Genomic DNA, 19,915 nt, shown 5'->3' with positions numbered 1-19,915 from the left:
CAACAACTTTCTCCAGCAATTGAGCACTTAACCGATGCAGAGTTGGCAGAATGCCGTGAGAAGCCTCTGATTTTGTTTTATCCATGCCACAATCAAACAGTGGAACGACATGTGAAGCTCGTAACAGAAGCATCAGCACAAGTTTCAGGATTTGAAAGACGAGATGGACTCATTCGCCAAAAAGTTAAGTCTCGTAAACTGATGAAAAATTTTGACACAAAAATGCATTTTAAATAAGCCGTTTTAATCCAATTGACATACCTATTCAATTTTTTTTTGTGATTATCGTGCCATCAGAAAGCCTGAATTATCATTTTAAAAACAGAGCCTTTTAGGATTAGCAAAGCTCACACTTGAAATATTTCAACTGAGGAATTACAAATCAACGAAATTATGAAAAAACGTTAAGTTTGGGGGCGACTGGGATATGAGTTTACCACTCTTCGAGTCTCCAGCCCCCCAAATATATGTCAAACACGATCTGCCTTCAGCCGTAATCAAACTCGTGCTTTGCCGCTGCAGTATTGAAAACCACGAGCAGTTCCGCTCGGTCATGTCGCTAACATGTCACACCAGGCAAAGCAACTTGTTTTTGCAAAATGAATATGAGTTCTTTCAAGTTCATCACCAAACACCTGTGATATTTTTGCACTGCTGCAATTAACATTATGCTTAATGTGAGTGCTTTATTATGATGTTTTGAACTGATGTTAAAAGGACTGTGTTGTGAATATTTTTAGATTATGGGCCCAATCTTCGGTATTATCAGTGTGTTATTATATCTTGTGCAACATATCAGATTTTTTTTTCAAAAAACTTATGACAGATCACAATTTGTCAGAAAAAATGCTGAATTTTAACAAAAATGTGTGTATATTTTGTTTTTTTGGCTATAACTCGTTTTGTATTGTAAATAGAGCAAACTTTCTTCTTAGGACAGATAGAAACATGATGTTTTGGCAGCTTTTGAGCTATATATCATGACTCTAGGACCAGTGGTTACCGAGATAGACAATTTTACCCCCTTGCCCGCATAAATTGGGGGGTTGCCGGCTGGAAAATGGGGGCAACCCCCTAAAGTCAATTTTTAATGAAGTTTTAGGTCATTTGTCGGGATTTAAGGACCCCGTTTTTTTCGATTTAAACAAAAAACTTTTTTCACTCCACCCTACCGGGCCAGATATAGCCTATGCTCATTGCTCACAGCTCCTCTTCATTCATGCATTCACCGGTTGTGATTAAACGTCAAGGATCTTTGATATCGTGTCCACTTCACTGTAGTTGCCGGAGATATGGGCTACCATGCCATGCTGGATGTGGACCATGCCAAACTGGTTCATGTGTCAACCCATACAGCAATCACATAATTACAGACGATGACATCAAGAGTGACAGCGATGAGCTTTAGTAATACTTGATCCATATGCTTTCTTTATGCTGATTATGTCAAGAGTCTACTGTACATAACCACATCGTATGAACTCTTTATGCTTACTTAGTTTACTCAAATATATATAGAAATTCACCGGGTTTTTTAATAACCATTACCAATACATTGTTATTGTTCATTATTAATTGTTTTGGCAGCCATCTTGGATTGCCATATTCAATTTATAGGCTATCAGATAATTTAAAAATTCTGAGAATGGTCTCATTGACTTCACAGGGTATAAAACCTAGATATAGACACCAAAACTGCATGTTTTGGTCATAGGATGACCGAGTTATGGTAAATTTACTGTTATTTTATTGGCTTGGCAGCCATCTTGGATTGCCATATTGAATTTATAGGCTATCAGATAATTCAAAAATTCTGAGAATGGTCTCATTGACTTCACAGGGTATAAAAACCTAGATATAGACACCAAAACTACATGTTTTGGTCATATGATCACCGAGTAATGGTCAATTTACTGTTATTTTATTGGTTTGGCAGCCATCTTGGATTGCCATATTGAATTTACACGCTATCAGATAATTCAACAATTCTGAGAATTGTCTCATTGACTTCACAGGGTATAAAAACCTAGATATAGACACCAAAACTACATATTTTAGTCATATGATGACCGAGTAATGGTCAATTTACTGTTATTTTAATGGTTTGGCAGCCATCTTGGATTGCCATATTGAATTTACAGGCTATCAGATAATTCAACAATTCTGAGAATTGTGTCATTTACTTCACAGGGTATAAAAACCTAGATATAGACACCAAAACTACATATTTTGGTCATATGATGACCGAGTTATGGTCAATTTACTGTTATTTTATTGGTTTGGCGGCCATCTTGGATTGCCATATTCAATTTATAGGCTATCAGATAATTCAAAAATTCTGAGAATGGTCTCATTGACTTCACAGGGTATAAAAACCTAGATATAGACACCAAAACTACATGTTTTGGTCATATGATGACCGAGTTATGGTCAATTTACTGTTATTTTAACGGTTTGGCGGCCATCTTGAAAATAACCACTTTCCATACATGCCCAGTCCAACCACCCACCCAACATTAAGAGACAAATCCCGACTATGATTGCAAAGCGATTGTCCACCACATCATTTCGCCAGAATGAATTTGATAAGACCGCATCTGTTTATAATGATGCCCTTTTGAAAAGTGGTTTTACGGAGAGAGTTTGCTACAACCCTGCTAATAACTTGCGCACATCCAGGGCTGCGATTTTTGCCTTTTTCGGTGACGAGGTCACTCGACACGCGTCATCACTATTCGACAAACGCCGTGCCTTGCGGAAAAAAAAAACGAAAAAAAATTGAAAATAAAAAGGAAAAAAAATGAGAGAGGACTAAACATCGTCAGGTCGAGAACAATCGGGGGGAGGGGAGCATCACGTGGTGCAAGCATAAGAGTGCTGACTTACGTAAACTTTCCTTCGCCAGGTACTTCAAAGCAAGGTCTAAAAGCGACGCTTCACACGAGAAACTCCCAAGGCGTCAGCGCCGCCATTTTGAACACAGCGGTAGAATGCTTTGATCGAAGTTCCAACGCCTGGCATCAAACATTTCGCAACACACGTTTCGTGCTATTCGACACAACGGGTTTCTTTTATAGATGAAATAACCTAGGCTACGTTGAGTTGTCAACGTCTGTGCCAGTTTGTATTGCCGCCTATCGGCGTTTGAGCTAATTAACAATATTGCTCTGGTAAAATGACTGTTGGATACTTGCTATGAAAGTTTTTCAAATGTAGAAAACAGCCTAGTTCCAGACCAGACGTTCAGAAATACAGATGAAAAAAGCCGCTATTTTTATGGAAAGAAACATTTTGAACACTGCGGGAAAATGCTTTGATCGAAGTTCTAACGCCTGGCATCAAATATTTCGCCACACAGGTTTCGTGCTATTCGACACAACGAGTTTCTAACTTTCTTCGAAGTAGGCTACTTTTACTTGTCAACGTCTATGCAAGTTTGTATTTATGTCTGACTTATGCACTTGTTGTTCCAAGAATGGAGAATTTTTTTGCAATGAGATGTTGAATCGAAAAAACGAGAAGCGAAAAATATACTAGAGTAGTCTATCACGACCGCATTTTTTGATTTGTTGTGATGTAATAATACCAAAAGTAGCGATACGCACGCTGTTACGTTAATTCACCTTAAATAACTCAGGGAGGAAAAGTAAGTTAATTTTGGGTTACCTTTAAAGTAAGTTAACAGCACAAATCCATTTAAATTTCCTGGAGGGTTATATTGCGTAGGCTACCCAGACAGCAAAAATCGTCATTTTACATTTATTCAACGTCTACAGACGTGAAGTCAATGCAAAAATACGAATTTTGATGCCTGCGTATCAATGCCCAAGAAGAGATTTACGTTTGTTTTACATTAATTCGACATCTAGCAACGTTGAATTGAATTATCATAAAATAACGTTAATTGTTCAACCAGGTACCGGTAACAAATTTAGAGCTTACTGCGAGATGATTGCCTCGATTTACGTTTACACTAACATAATTTCGGCACAATTGGGATACTGCGAGCAAACACGAGTCTGTTTGATAAAGAACTAGCTGTCAGAATCGGAATTATCAGATGCTGTATCGGAGGATGAGGTTGTCGCGTCGTCACTAGAATACTTGAAGACGCAAAACTGCCCGTTCATGAACGCGCGATGCCATATGATCGGAAGCATTACTTTACTGCCCAAGAACCATTTATCGAATTTCGTATTACTTTTTAACTTGACCCCGTAGCTTTTCTAATTCCAATTTGTTTCCGTCATAAAGTTCTTTGCAAATATTGCAAAATACCACACTAACTTTTCCTTCTGTTTGATAATAATCTATAGCAGGTAAATTCTACTTTTTAACTGCATCTTCTTTCACCATAATTTATATTCGCAACGACATCGGTAAACAATAAGCATTCGATGAAAAAATAACTTTTGCGTAACAATAGGCCGGTATTTATAAGGTTGCAAACTTTTTACAGTTCACAAGAGCATTGTCAGCGTATAAAATAGCTTGCGTGATGCTCTGGGCTACCGCCGTGTGACACGCGATGAAGAAGCGCATAAAATTTTGTTTGATTAAAGCATACGGCAATTGCCGCCGTAATCCAAGGTTTGTTGATTTAGCGACGGCAATGTTTTTGCCGTCGTAGATACAAGCTAATTTCGAGGGCTGTATACATGTCCAGTAGGTACATAACTTAGCGCTTGATACTCCTTTGCAATCACTCAACCAGCGTGCGATTAAAAGCTTAAGTGACTCTGATACCACACAACTTGTGCGGTAACTCGCGACCAAACGCTTATGATCTGACTCTTGTGACGTCATATTACTATTCGACAAACAAACGCAGAAATTTTGGTCGTTCGACAAGAAAGAAAAAATCGCAGCCCTGCGCACATCTAGGAAAAGGAGTCGAAAAATTTTGTGGTTTAACTTTAATACTCCTTTCAGCTTGCAGGTTGATAGCAACATTGGTAAGGAATTTTTCAAGCTCATTTCCATCCACTTTCCGCCCCATCATAGATTGCATAAAATATTCAACCGTAATACTATTAAGCTGAGCTGCAGTTGTACTCTGAATGTTGCAAGCATCATATTTACCCACAATAAATCAATATTGTAGGCTGATAATGAACCATCTCAGCCTGGTTGCTATTGTAGGGTGAAGCCAGATTGTCCTTTGAATGGGCAATGCTTGTGTTGGGCGATATATCAAATTTTCGATACAATACGATATCTTTTCAATATCGATATTTATTTCAATATCGTTCGATAATTCGTAACTGCAAACCCCTACAAAAACGTTGCCGAAGCCAAACGGCAAAAGTTGAAGTTGCCTCGGCAATTGCTGTGAACGTTTATTACGAAAAATTTCGCACCAAACGTGGAAAACGAGAAGCGAAAAATATGCTAGAGTAGTCTATCACGACCGCATTGTTTGATTTGTTGTGATGTAATATTACCAAAAGTAGCGATAAAGCGAGCAACGCGATACGCACGCTGTTACGGTGATTCACGTTGAATAACTCACGGGGAGGAAAAGTAAGTTAAATTTGCGTTGATTCAACATTCGAGTCAGCACAAATCGATTTAATTTTCCCGGCGGGTTATATTGCGTAACAATGCCCAAAAAGAACTTTATGTTTGTTTTACATTAATTCGACATCTAGCGACGTTGAATTATCATAAAATAACGTTAATTGCTCAACCAAGTACCGGTAACATATTAATCGCTCCCTGCGAGAAGATTGCTTCGATTTAGGTATGCACTAACATAATTTCGGCATAGTTGATACTGCGAGCAACACAAAGTCTGTTTGATAAGAACTAGATGGCAGAATCGGAATTATCAGATGCTGTATCGGAGGATGAGGTTGTCGTGTTATCACTGGAATCGCACACTTCAAGAGGCTCATCGCTTGGCTGTAAATCTACACTGTCTTCGCTGTTCGCAATGAAGCGTCCACGTTTTGCCGCTTCCGTGCTTTGATACCCATCCACACTAGGGTGCGGTTGATGCCCCGTAAAATTTAAAACTTGATTGTAGCAGCCCTAACTTTTTTTGGATGTGAGGCTTGGTCTACAAAGCTTAAATATGAAGTTTCAGCAAAATTGAATAAGGTCTAGGGCAGTGGTTCTTAACCTTTTTCCCCTTATTACCCATTTCTGTCCAGATCAAAGTCTCATTACCCAAAATTTAATTTTATCTATCTTGCTATTTTGCCATATTAAAAATATAGAAGAGCGTTATTCAACAAAAACAGCATTTAATGCAAAGAATGACATCAATAGTGTCAGTGAGACATTTGCTCTTGTTTTTTGTGTACAATCGATGCAATATCGGGTGCGATTTTGGATACTGCACAACGCAAATCTGACTCCAGATCTAAAAGCTTGTTTCCGGATTTTTATTTCAAAGCAACAACACTTGAAAATGCTGATTCACAGAGATAAGTGGAAGGGAACATAGTCAACAATGTTAGTGGTTTTTGCACAACTTTTAGATATACTTTTCCCATCATTCCCCAGGATTTTCCCAAGCTTTTATCTTCAGAAGAAGCCTTGACAGATGACTCCTAAATCATGTCTAAAAACCCTTCTTGGATATCTTCATCTTCTTCACTGGGAAAATTTTCATATTAAAATAAAATATCACTGGTTGTTTTGAACGGACTCAAAACATCAAAAAAAATGTAAGTAATAAAGCAACTTTACCACTTACAGCTGTGACATTGTTTGTTACATCTATAATTCTAAATATTTTGGTTCAGCTGATTACCCACCTGCTATCCTGAAATTACCCACATGTGGGTAGTTACCCATAGGTTAAGAACCACTGGTCTAGGGGGTCCAGATTGCAATCAAACTTTTATACGATTATCGATTCTCCCAAATTTCAATTTTGACATTAAATTGAGTGATTTATATATGTTTAAAAAAAAATGTGAGTGATTTTTGTATGTTCATTGCTCATGTGATACCAGCTAATTTTTGTAAGTTATTGCAAATTATAGTTTTTATGCTGTGAACAGCAGCTTAGGTTTTACTTAGAACCAGTGTGTCAATTTAGGGGTAATTTTGCATACTTCGTGCAATAGAATTTCTGAAATTTTTGCAGAATTATGGCAAACGTACTAAGTTTAGGCGAAATCTGTGAAGCATACTTTGCAAAAAATTTCAAAAATGGTGTCTTCAGATTGCAAATTCTTTGAATGAATACCCTGTTCAGAACAAACCATAACTGACACCAGAAAATCAGTGTTTTATACTTTTAATGCCGTTTACCACAGTGCTGTGTAAACTTTAACCATAATAAATTTAATATATAATAAGCTCTCCTTTGTTGCTTTTGAGTTAAACTTTAGATATTACGAAGTGACATTCTAACATTTGTGTTTCAGTGCTCTATGATACATAATTACATATCATTTCACCACAGGTTTTCACCTTAAAAAGAATTACTTCACCCACATGGTGCCTACACGCAGCCTAAAGTAAGGGCGACCTATATCTTCTTGAAGTTGTATACAAGCACCAGTTTTAATGCCCTGTATTACAGCTTGTTGTGTCAAAAACAAGAAATGTAACAAAATCTTTGCAATGCCAATCTTCAAGCAACTGCATACCGTAGTAACTTGTGACACAAGTGCTCCAGCTGTTTCTGTTGAATGGGTTGGAATTATTGGAACACCCAACAATTTAATGCCACCGATGCCAGATATCAAAACTCGGAACCTATCATCTTGCTTCTACTTGCTGGTTAAAGTCTCCAGAAGCTTCCCATCCCAATGTACAGCACCAACAGCAGGTGGTGACCATGCGGAGAGAATTTTTTATGAGGTATGTTGCGCTGTTTCAACTCTGACTGAGATGGATGAAGATTTAGCTTCAAAGCATCTCCAGAATAGGCTTGAACCATACAATGGAGAGTAAGAGATAAAGCAGTTGGTGTAATGCTGTTTCTGATTGCTGCAGAGACTAATCCTGGAAATTTCATTATGTCATGAGGAATGAACATGGCTGTTCCTGTTTTTGATCTTCTTTCATGAGAGTGTTTTTCCTCTATCTCACAAATCATTGAATATGTGCATGGCTCGTTGTCCACATCATCCTCAGCTTCTAAATCAATAGCATTATTTATGCCATTAACTCGGGTCTCCTCCTTTACTACTCGTCTATCTTGTTGTGGCCTGGTACTGATCTTTTTAACTTTTGCTTCTAACACTTTATCTTTTCCAGCCATGCTTGCTTCCCGGTTGCCTTGTATACTGATAAAAGGAATAGCATGTCTTCTTCATTGCTATTTTTTTTTCATTACATTGCGTGGCCAGAAAGGAAAGGTTTTGCTAAGCTTTTTCTGAAGTTCCTGTATGTTTTTTAGTGGTTTGCCCATGTCTCTCTTAATCTTCATTTGAAATTCTTGCTTGTAAAAAGAAATTATTTTTTCTGACATTTTTTTGCTTTGCAACTGTAGAAATGTTAGCTCACAAGTAAAACGTAAAAACTTGCTCAACTGTACTGTAATTACCTGCCTTCCTGATAAAATTTTTTGAATTAATTTGAAAATCACTTGCTTGTAGGTTGGTAATGGTAACTTGCTACGTTTGATACCTTGATCTGCTTTTGTGGTAACCGTAGCGAGTACAACATACCGAGGGTCATGTGCATAAGAAGAGATGGCCTAGCAAACTTTTTTTCGATACAACAGCCTACCAACTGAATACAAACTACGCGTATTGATTCTGGACTGCATTTTGTAATTGATAAATACGATTCTAGGCATGTTTCACCACATAGCATACTAAATGTCTAAGGTAATTCACCATTCCTAAGTTGTCACAATTAAAATGGTTAGGAGCCTTGTCTTGATATAGGAGAAGTGCTCTGTAACGACTCCTTACATTTAACCTTATTCTGAACCTGGGAACAATGCCTTAGAAATGATCTGCACTTACTAGACTGAAACTGGAGGTATTTGACTGAGCTAAACAGTGGTAAGTCATCTTGAAGGTATTATGACATCACATAGGCATGTTTTTACTTTTAGCGATTCTCAAGGTAAAGCTGACAAGTGGTGACCAGGAAGATTTCAGTCACTCACATTTAATAAAAGTTGTGTGTTGTACTGGCTAATACACAGACTATGTTGTTCTACTACTTAATACTTGCATTCTCCAGCAATTACATATCAAGCATATTTTGCAATAGGTTGTCACATTACTTCTCAAGATAGTGTTTGGCTGTCTGCTTGCAAAACCTTACTTGTTAAAAAATAATATGGAACATAATAATAGCAAAGGAACAACATACAGTGTGAAACATTGCAACTGTGGAGCCTAGATCACCTTAAATACAGAATTTACCATGATAAATGAAAGACTATGTAGCACTGTAGAACTACACGATTATGGCAATTAAGTACCAAATTTCTCAATTTTCAACTCAAATCTGGACCCCCTAAACATTTATAGATTGGTCTTAAACTTCATAAATATTGTTTTTGTACCAAGTGTCACCTATAAAAAAAAGTTAGGGTGTTTTGCTTCAGGTCGAGGCATTAGCCGCACCCTAATCCACACGCCTCTTTTGCAGAGCTCCATCAGGGTGTTGACTAAGGAGCAAATCTATGGCTGTGGCATAACGACTAGGAGGAATGACTAACCCTAACCTTACAAGCGCTTTTGTGGCCTCGGCATTTTTATTGCCTACGCTAATGCGCCATTCATGTATCTGCGTCGGCAATTGCCGACACTAATTTCGAAGACTGAGAAACTCTTTTCTTAATTAGTACAAAAATATCGAAAAGTATCGAAATATCGAGTATTTTTTCAAATATTGTATCATTTTGTTTTTTTCAATATCGCCCAACACTAATAACGGCCCGAAGGTTCGTAATTACATTGGTTGTTGTGAAACTACTTTTAAAAAACGTTTTTCCAACCATAAATGTACCTTCAATGATAGGTCTAAACGAAACAGCACCGAACTATCTAAGGCAGTTTGGGACCTTAAGGACAAGGGTGTTGATCCTAAAATAACATGGTCCATCTATAGCTGCGCTCAGCCTTATAGTGGAGGTGGTCGTAACAATTGTAACATCAATTTGCTTGGTTTCAATCTGAACAATCTAATTGAGGCTTTGTGGTAACAGATAGAGGTAGCCCTTTGTAATTCTGAGGGTTTTTTTTGCAGATTGGATTATGGTTTTAATATCTTTTCGGGAATTATAGGTTTAAAGGTTTTTTTTGCAGATTAAACTACAGTTATAATATTTAATATCTCTTCAGAAATTATCGATTTATTGCTTTTGCATGTTTTTCAGAACTTCTGATGATCCATAGCCTATAGGTGAAACAGGCTGTTAAGGATTCAGATAGTAATAACTATATTTGATTTGATGTTTTCTATTTTTAGGTATGTATAATGTGTTTAGGGTCAGAAGAGAATAAAAAGAAGTATAAGAGTATGAAAAAGAAGGCAAAGAGGGTTGTTGCAAGAGCTATGAAGAATGGTGCTGAGGAGGAACTTAATAAAATGGGGGAAAGCCAAAACAAAGTATTCAGACTCATAAAGCAAATGAAAAAGGATGGGAAAGATATTGTAGGGGGAAGATGTATAAGGAGTGGAGATGGGAAGTTGCATTTCAGCCCGGAAAGCAGAGGAGAAGTGTGGAAGGAACATATGGAAAATGTTATGAATAAGGAGAATGTATGGGATCATATGATAGAGGTTGATCTGGTGGAGGGTCCAGTGGGAAAGATTACTCGTGATGAAGTGGTGGAAGCAATGGGGCAAATGAAACTGCATAAAGCAGCCGGTCCATCAGAAGTGAGCGTAGAGATGATAAAAGCAAGTGGAGAGTTGGGAATTGAAGTAATGCTACAACTTAGCCAAAGGGTATTAGATGGAGAGGGAATGCCGGAGGAGTGGAAGCATAGTACTGTTGTTCCACTGTTCAAGAGAAAAGGAGATGTGAGAAGTTGCAGTGCATATAGAGGTGTAAAACTACTAGAGCATGGAATGAAAATTGTGGAGCGAATACTAGAAAAGAGGTTGAGAACATTGGTGAAATTAAATGATATGCAGTTTGGATTTATGCCAGGAAAAGGTACAGTGGATGCTCTGTTTATATTGAGAAGAATGCAGGAGGAATACCGAGAGAAGCAGAGAAAACTATATATGTGTTTCGTCGACTTAGAAAAGGCATTTGACAGAGTACCAAGGAAAGTGATGCAGTGGGCAATGAGGAAAAAAGGTATACCAGAGGTATTAGTGAGAGCTGTGATGTCTATGTATGAGGATGCAAGAACAAAAGTGAGAGTTGGATCAAATTATTCAAACGAGTTTTCTGTGAAGGTTGGTGTACACTAGGGTGGAGTGAAAAATATAAAAATCACTAATTCAAAAAACGTCCCCTCTCAATAGTTGCCTTTGGTCCCAAAACTAAGTTTAAAAGTGGTTTTGGGAAGTTGCCTCGAATACTCAGGTGACAACCTTGACGCAAAGGTCATGTGGGGGTCAAATCTCATAAAAATGCCATAACTCTGTGAGCGGTGATGCTAGGGAGCTAATTTTGATTCCAAAAGAAGCAGAATGTGCACTTTCCTATCTGTCTCAAAAGAATTTTTTTTCAAAATTTGACTAGATATATGGTTATTTTCACAAAATGTAATTTTCAGGTCAAATATGAATAACACATAGCATTATGCCCAATTTAACATCACCATAACATAATCACTCCACAAGAAATCAGCATAATGAGTATGATAGATCTCTAACCAATGAAACACACATTTGAGTGGTTTTAGAGCAAGCACAAGCACAGCAGGATGGTAATAACAAACAAATATGAAATTGGGTTTCATAATATTACAATAGCCTAGACGACAGACGTTAAACGCCAGTTTTGTGCAGGGGGAAATGATATCGGCACTCGGACCTAAGATTGAAATTGCTTTTTGGTATTGTATTGCTTCATCAGTTTTCGTGACCGAATCTTTAGCCTGATCAGACCGTCACGTCTGTTGAAGCCAGCTACTGCTGATGAAGCTTCGGTTACAAGCTTTATGTGGCGCTCCACAGCTTAATTGTGGCATGGGTGGCGCATAATGAGCTTTTCTTCTCTGATTTTTTCAATGTCGCAGTTACTCAGGTGTCGAATTGCTGGTGGTTCGTTGGTTTGGTCAGAATTTAAGTTCACAAGTTTGTAATAAGATTTAACATGAACGTTGATTGCTGGAACATTGAATTTTCTCACATGGACAGAAGCTACGAATTCTTCCCCATCGGATGGCTCGTTTTAGACTGGTGCTGCTTCGCTTTCAGGCACTTCATTTTCGATTGAAAATTGTTCAATGACCCCTCTCAAACTAAGGATTTTGTTCACAGCTAAATGACGAACTGTCTCATCTGCCAACATCCCCAAGAGAATGTTTTCTTGTTGCGCAAAGAATGCATTTCGATTAAGGACATCCAGTGCAATCTTCTTGACTTTATTGTTCGGAAATTTGACGACTCTTTGTAGGATGTTGAAGAAGTTTTTCAGCCCATCTGTGATCGTGTGGTAGAGCTTGATTTCAAACCACGCTGGAAAGTAAACTCTAATGCAAAATTCTACGATTGTTGTCAATGCTGTGGTTGGTCCTTGTACAGAAACATAAAAATGGGGTATGCGACAGGCCAAGGTCAGTCACCTTGCATGGGAAAGTCCTCCAACTTCGAGAAGCTCGGGATCTTCACCAACAGTGCCCAACATTACGGCCATGCAGATTCTGTTAGTACCCATAATATTCGTCATTTAGCCGTGAACAAAATCCTTAGTTTGAGAGGGGTCATTGAACAATTTTCAATCGAAAATGAAGTGCCTGAAAGCGAAGCAGCACCAGTCCAAAACGAGCCATCCGATGGGGAAGAATTCGTAGCTTCTGTCCATGTGAGAAAATTCAATCATGCTAAATCTTACTACAAACTTGTGAACTTAAATTCTGACCAAACCAACGAACCACCAGCAATTCGACGCCTGAGTAACTGCAACATTGAAAAAATCAGAGAAGAAAAGCTCATTAATCGCCACCCATGCCACAATCAAGCTGTGGAGCGCCACATAAAGCTTGTAACTGAAGCTTCATCAGCAGCAGCTGGCTTCAACAGACGTGACGGTCTGATCAGGCTCAAGATTCGGTCACGAAAACTGATGAAGCAATACAATACCAAAAAGCAATTTCAATCTTAGGTCCGAGTGCCGATTTCATTTCCCCCTGCACAAAACTGGCGTTTAACGTCTGTCGTCTAGGCTATTGTAATATTATGAAACCCAATTTCATATTTGTTTGTTGTTACCATCCTGCTGTGCTTGTGCTTGCTCTAAAACCACTCAAATGTGTGTTTCATTGGTTAGAGATATATCATACTCATTATGGTGATGTTAAACTGTGCATAATGCTATGTGTTATTCATATTTGACCCGAAAATTACATTTTGTGAAAATAACCATATATCTAGTCAAATTTTGAAAAAAAATTCTTTTGAGACAGATAGGAAAGTGCACATTCTGCTTCTTTTGGAATCAAAATTAGCTCTCTAGCATCACCGCTCACAGAGTTATGGCATTTTTATGGGATTTGACCCCCGCATGACCTTTGCGTCAAGGTTGTCACCTGAGTATTCGAGGCAACTTCCCAAAACCACTTTTAAACTTAGTTTTGGGACCAAAGGCAACTATTGAGAGGGGACGTTTTTTGAATTGGTGATTTTTATTTTTTTTACTCCACCCTAGTGTACTGTACACCAAGGATCAGTTTTGTCACCGCTGATATTTGCTATTATGGTTGACGTTGTAACTGAAGGAGTGAGGGAGGGCTTATTGAGTGAAATTTTGTATGCAGACGACCTGGTCTTGACAAGTAATAGTATGGAGCATAAGCGTAGAGTTTTAGAAATTACCGGGGGTGCAGTTATATCAGAATACTGTATCACACGCATAAACATCAAATACCGTATATACCCGAGTATAGGTCGAGATTTTTGGCAAGTGATTTTCACCTTAAAAAGCAGGTTCGACTTATAGACTACACGGGACAAGCTGTTGTCTCCAGCTCGACAGCCTTCAAAATTAATGCATTTTTGCTACAGAAAAACCATTGCCGACGTAGATTACGGGTTGTGAAATGGCGTCGGCCGAAGTAAAAGTTTTAAATACATTTATTTGCAGTGATTCAAATTTAATGATTTCTTGTCAATTTTAAACTTTATACACTTGTTAACCGATCAATTTTGTATTTTTGCGTGTAGGATATAATCGTTCTTATTACGTAACATTCCATGATCGTTGAAGTCGATGTCAAACCTTAGCGGCCGCATAAAACAACGATGTCAGGTTGGCTAGGACTAGGTGATAATAGCGGTAAGAGATCTCGTTACTGCAGGCAATATCTGCGACCAAGACTATTAAACACCTTTTCTTTTATCGGTTTTCGATTTAATTCTCAGACATTGCAAACTATCTTTGCTTCAAGAACATCGTGGGGAGTCATGATAGCACATTTGGCTGGCCTAGTTTTGTTTGAGTTCATCCACTCAGGTCAGAAGTTACTGTTTTTCCTTTGCATTACTGAATAAGCTTTTTCACTCGAGATAAACAATTGCTGGCGGACATTAGCCCATTTTTTTTACATTAATTCAATGTCTGCCAGTGTTGAATGTCCATGTGTTAATGAGCGGATTTCAATTTTCGTGCTCTGATAACAAAACAATGCGTTCTGTTGAATCATAATTGATCTCACTGCGGGAAAACCTTGTTGAAAATAGTGCGTCTAATTTAGCGGGTTTACTTATTATTGCCGTGAATAGTGTCACGTGACTATTCCAGCAGCGTAAGGTACTGTACGCTCTGCTTTGGAATTTCCTCACCCTATGTCAATACCGACAAGAGCAGGGGGTGCGCCCCACCCCTGCACCCCCTTACTCTACGCCAGTGGTATGGAGGGACTGGAGAGAAAGTTTGAGAAATGGAAAGAAGCATTTGAAACCAAGGGTATGAACTATGAAGGTGAATCTTGAAAAAACAAAAGTGATGGTGAGTGGAGCAGAAGGAACAGTTGTTGAGAACAAAGTAGATCCCTGTGGAATATGTGGCAAGAGAGTGATGAGAAATTCAATGCAATGCAAGGAATGTGGAAAGTGGGTACATGCAAGATGTGCTAATGTCAAGAGAGCCGCAACAAGATTGGCGAAGTGTTTTGTTTGTGGGAAATGCAGTAAAGGAAGGAATGAAGTGGAAGGCCATGATGATGAGTTCTGCCATGGCATCGAAACAGTGACAGACTTCTGTTATCTGGGTGATCGGATAAATGGAAGTGGTGGATGTGAAGCAGCGGTGACAACAAGGGCAAGATTGGGCTGGGCAAAGTTCAGGGAATGTGGGGAAATGTTGTATGGCAGAAAATTTTCACTAAGGATGAAAGGAAAAGTATATCGGAGCTGTGTGCGGCCTGCAATGCTATATGGTAGCGAGACATGGGTATTGAGAGAGAGTGAACTGGCAATCCTGAGAAGAACGGAAAGGTCAATGGTGAGAGCAATGTGTTGGGTGAAAACGAGAAGGGAAAAAAGGACTGAAGAATTGTTGGATATGCTAGAGATGAGAGTGACCATAGACCAACTGGCAAGGGCAAATGGAGTAAGATGGTATGGACATGTGATAAGGAGGGAGGAAGGAAGTTTTCTTAGAAAGGCATTAGATCTAAAGGCGGATGGGAAGAGGAAACGCGGTCGTCCAAGAAGAACGTGGAAACAACAAGTGAAGGATGAATTTAAAAAAGTCGGACTGAAGGAGGAAGATGCAAGGGACAGGGTGAAATGGAGAAAAGGGATTAAAACAATTGCTGCGCGGAAACAATTAGCCACCCCCACTAGTGGGGAACAAACCGACGATGGATTATGATGATGATGATGTTTAGGTATATACCTCCGTCCTCCATGGCCATACCAGTGTACCTACTGCACTGAGGAGACCGGAAGGTGCACTGTCTGCAGTTACAATGTTTTTATATTGTTATAATGTTTTATATGGGTATAACGTTTGAGACGACGTAATTGGCTTGCTCAAACCAGTGAGCCACGTATATTGAGGGTACATTCAGTGGTGTACGATTGATTTTGTTACTGCGGGAGAGGGCATTCGATATAACTTGACATTTATGATCAAGAGTAGCGTAGTGCTACTTTAAAGTCTGACCAAGGTTTAAGGTACCCTGGGCTATCTGTTGGTTGGTAAAATATAAACTCTCATGCTCTATGCCAGTGGTTCCCAACCTTTTTGTTGTCACGGACCCCTTCAGACAAATTATTAATTCTGCGGACCCCTTCCTAAATTTTGCCTGAAACTCAATTAACATACTATTGACTATTGCAAAGAAATTTATTTTCACACGAGTCAGTTCAATCACAGTATACTATTGACTATTGTAATAATTATGCTACTCACTACAGTACGGTGTCATATTGCATTGCCGCTGTGACTCCTGCGGCAAATATCACGTTAAACAGTTGCTTTCAAATAAGAAAATGAATGGATTGTTCAAGAATTGTCAGCAGTATTTGAATATTAAGGTGACCCAAAGTGCCATGCCGAAACTTTTTTCAACGTAAGCAAATTTAATAAGATGGTTGTTGTTGCCTTTCCTGAACTAAACGACTGAACTACGGTTGAGTTTTTGACAATGCAACACGCATGTCATCTTCAACGTCCACTGTCCAGGCGATTTCGATGTTGTTTTTATTGTAACAAGAGCTGAGAATCCTGCCTCGCAAAGGTTAAGGGTTATGAATGATAACAAAACAATAATCGCTTGCATTGCCAAGAATGGGTAGGTTTGCAGTTGTGAGCACCAAAATTCTTCCACAGTTTTTGAATGAAACTCAATGCATAATAACTCTTTTCATCTCAAATCAATTCTAAGGTCATCTTTACTGATATCGTCATCACTAATGTTGTTCAAGTCAAAAAGAAAATGATTTCAAATCCATGTTTCAACTTCGTTCGGCAGGTGTTCTAAATTAAAATAACGTTGACATGAGATTTGCAGGGCTTCAAGTGTGCGCAAAATTTTTCTCTCGTAGAGATCAAAAGAGTCCATTCTCTTTGAGTTTCATCCATCAAGATAAGATCTTCCAACATTGGAAAGTTAGCATAATTACCTGCTTCCAATCTGCGTTTTCAAACCGGCAACTTGGCTAAAAACGCTTTCAGTTTTTCAGCTGCATCAATTATTGTTACACCTGGTCCTTGAATGCCACGATTAACATTGTTAATATGATCGAAAATATCGGCTATGTAGGCCATGCCGTATAGAAAAATTTTACTCTCGAACAATTTTGAGAAGGGGCTTCCTTTTGCTTTCAAAAGAGTTGATACCTCATTTTTTAGCTGCTGCAGTCGTTTTAAAACTTCTCTAGATAACCAACTGATACAGTTAGTAACGTTTATTTTGCGTTATGATCATTGCCTAGTGCATTGCACCGAGTCACGTGCACTTGATTATGTCGTGCCGTCCTGTGGCTGTGAGTAGTTTGTAATCACGGCAGCAGGACTTCTTGGTAGCTACACATGATTTGTCCTTAGTTCATTCTAGCTTTACTCGTATTGAGACCTCTTTTCAATTCCTTTACGTTTACCTACAAGCGTAACAGTGGTGTCAGAAGTAAAATAGAATCTACGTTGCAGTTTTCTGAAGTGAGAAGATTATTACATTGTTGCAGTGGTTTCTGCACAAATTAGTCATGGAAGAAACAGTCAAAGCAATGCTAGCCACAATGGAGAAACAGCAGGAACAGTTTTTATCAATGTTAAATGACATTAGTCGAATGCAAACAACGAATCAGCGCCAAAGTTTGAAAGTTTCAACCTGGATAAGGAAAAATGGAAACAGTATATGCAAAGGTTCTTGCATCACATGGACATTTACAATGTTGCAACTGATGACAAGAAAAAGGCATGTTTGTTATCCTGGGTTGGACCCGAGACGTATAGCTTGATTGAGAATCTTTTTGGTGACAAAAACGTACGTGATAAATCATTCAACCAAATTTCAGATACGTTAGCATCGCATTTTAAAGAAACCATTCATGTTCAAGCAGTGCGCCATAGTTTTTACAATTGTAAATTACAAGTGAGTCAGTCTTACAAAGATTGGACAGCAAATTTTCGAGGGCTTGCTCAAAATTGTGAGTTTAGGGCTTGCTCAAAATTGTAAATTGTGTCTTGAACTCTCCGGACGTAAACTGGCTTCCGTTGTCTGAGACAATCGTGTCCGGAGAGCCTTCTATCGCAAAGATTTGTTGAAGTGCGCTGATTGTTACTTTAGAAGTTGCCTGTCCGATGTTCTGCATAGAAACAATTATAAGGATATTTTGAGTTCAGCAGACAGAAGAATCCTTACTAATGCAGAGGGAAAGGCAAGTTTCAGCTTTAACTTGCAAATTTTCCAGAGTTTTTTCGTCTGATCTTGGGAAATGTGTTAAGACAAAAGTTTCTATACACTTAAAACCGGAAGCAAAGCCCGTTTTTTCCAAACCAAGACCAATTCCATTTTCCAAAAAACAAGCTATCAAAGAAGAATTGGACAGACTTGTGGAGCGCAACGTTTTGCAGCCAATAAATTATAGCGACTGGGCAGCTCCGATCGTAGCGGTGTCGAAAGCGAATGGAAGTACACGAATTTGCGGTGATTTCAAGGGACTGAACCAGCAAATACAAGTGGATCAACATCCGTTGCCGACGTTGGACACGTTGCTGGAATCGCTGGGAAAAGGTCAGTACTTTTCTAAAATTGACTTGTCGGATGCTTACTTGCAATTAGAGCTTGATGACAAAGCAAAAAAACTTTGTGTCATAAACACACCTTTTGGTCTTTTCCAATACAATCGTATGTGTTTCGGTGTGGCGTCAAGCCCAGCCCAATTTCAACGTTGCATGGATAAAATGATTTCGGGAATCCCTGGTGTAGCAGCATATCTAGATGATATCTTAGTTACGGGACCGACAGAAAAAGATCATTGGAATAACTTAAATAAGCTTATGGATCGTTTAAGCGAGTATGGGTTTTGTGTTAAAGTACAAAAATGTAAATTTTTCAAGGATTCGGTTGAATATCTTGGTCATGTAATCGACAAAGACGGCAAGCGATCGTTGAGCACATCAGTCGAAGCAATAAAACAATTACCCCAGCCGCAAAACCTTCAAGAACTTCAAGCTTTTTTTGGGAAAATTAACTATTATGGTCGTTTTATAGCAGATCTTCCAGACAAGGCAAAACCTTTAAATTCTTTGTTGAAGAAAGGAGCAGTGTTCAGGTGGACACAACATTGCAAACTCGCTTTTCAACAACTAAAAGAGGACGTGATCAATGCAACCACGCTAAGTCACTACGATGAGAGCAAACCATTCATACTAGCCACCGATGCATCCCAGTACAGAATAGGAGCAGTTTTGATACAAAAGCACGATGGTGTGGAACGTCCACTCGCCCATGCATCAAAAACTTTGAGTGAAACGCAGAAGAGGTACTCACAAACTGAACGAGAAGCGCTCTCTATCATCTATGGAGTAACGAAGTTTAACCAATACCTGTACGGTAGGAAGTTTACATTAATTACGGATCATAAGCCACTAGTTTCGATTTTCTCACCAAAAAAGAATCTACCAGTCCTAACAGCTCAGCGTCTTCAACGATGGGCTATTACTTTAATGGCATATCAATATGATATTCAGTACAAATCCACTAATCTACATGGTAATGCAGATGGACTGTCTAGATTGCCTATGGGGTTAGACAAAACGTTTGACGCAAACGAGGAGCGAGAGAATGCAGAGGTTTCTCATTCTGTAGAGGAAACCATGGACGGTTTACCTTTAACTTTGAACGAGCTTAAAACA

At 38.7% G+C, this 19,915-nt stretch overlaps 1 protein-coding gene across 2 annotated transcripts in view; it reads left to right on the top strand.

Annotated features, from left to right (window-relative positions):
* The window catches only part of LOC145770853 (nucleoporin SEH1-like), a 127,759-nt gene that overhangs the window by 32,830 nt on the left and 75,014 nt on the right, over positions 1-19,915 (top strand). The gene's annotated exons all lie outside the window — the stretch shown is intronic.

Source organism: Aplidium turbinatum, chromosome 5 (genome assembly GCF_918807975.1).
Source record: "Aplidium turbinatum chromosome 5, kaAplTurb1.1, whole genome shotgun sequence".
Classification (NCBI taxonomy): Eukaryota; Metazoa; Chordata; class Ascidiacea; order Aplousobranchia; family Polyclinidae; genus Aplidium; species Aplidium turbinatum.
This window is presented reverse-complemented; position numbering and strand designations above follow the sequence as displayed.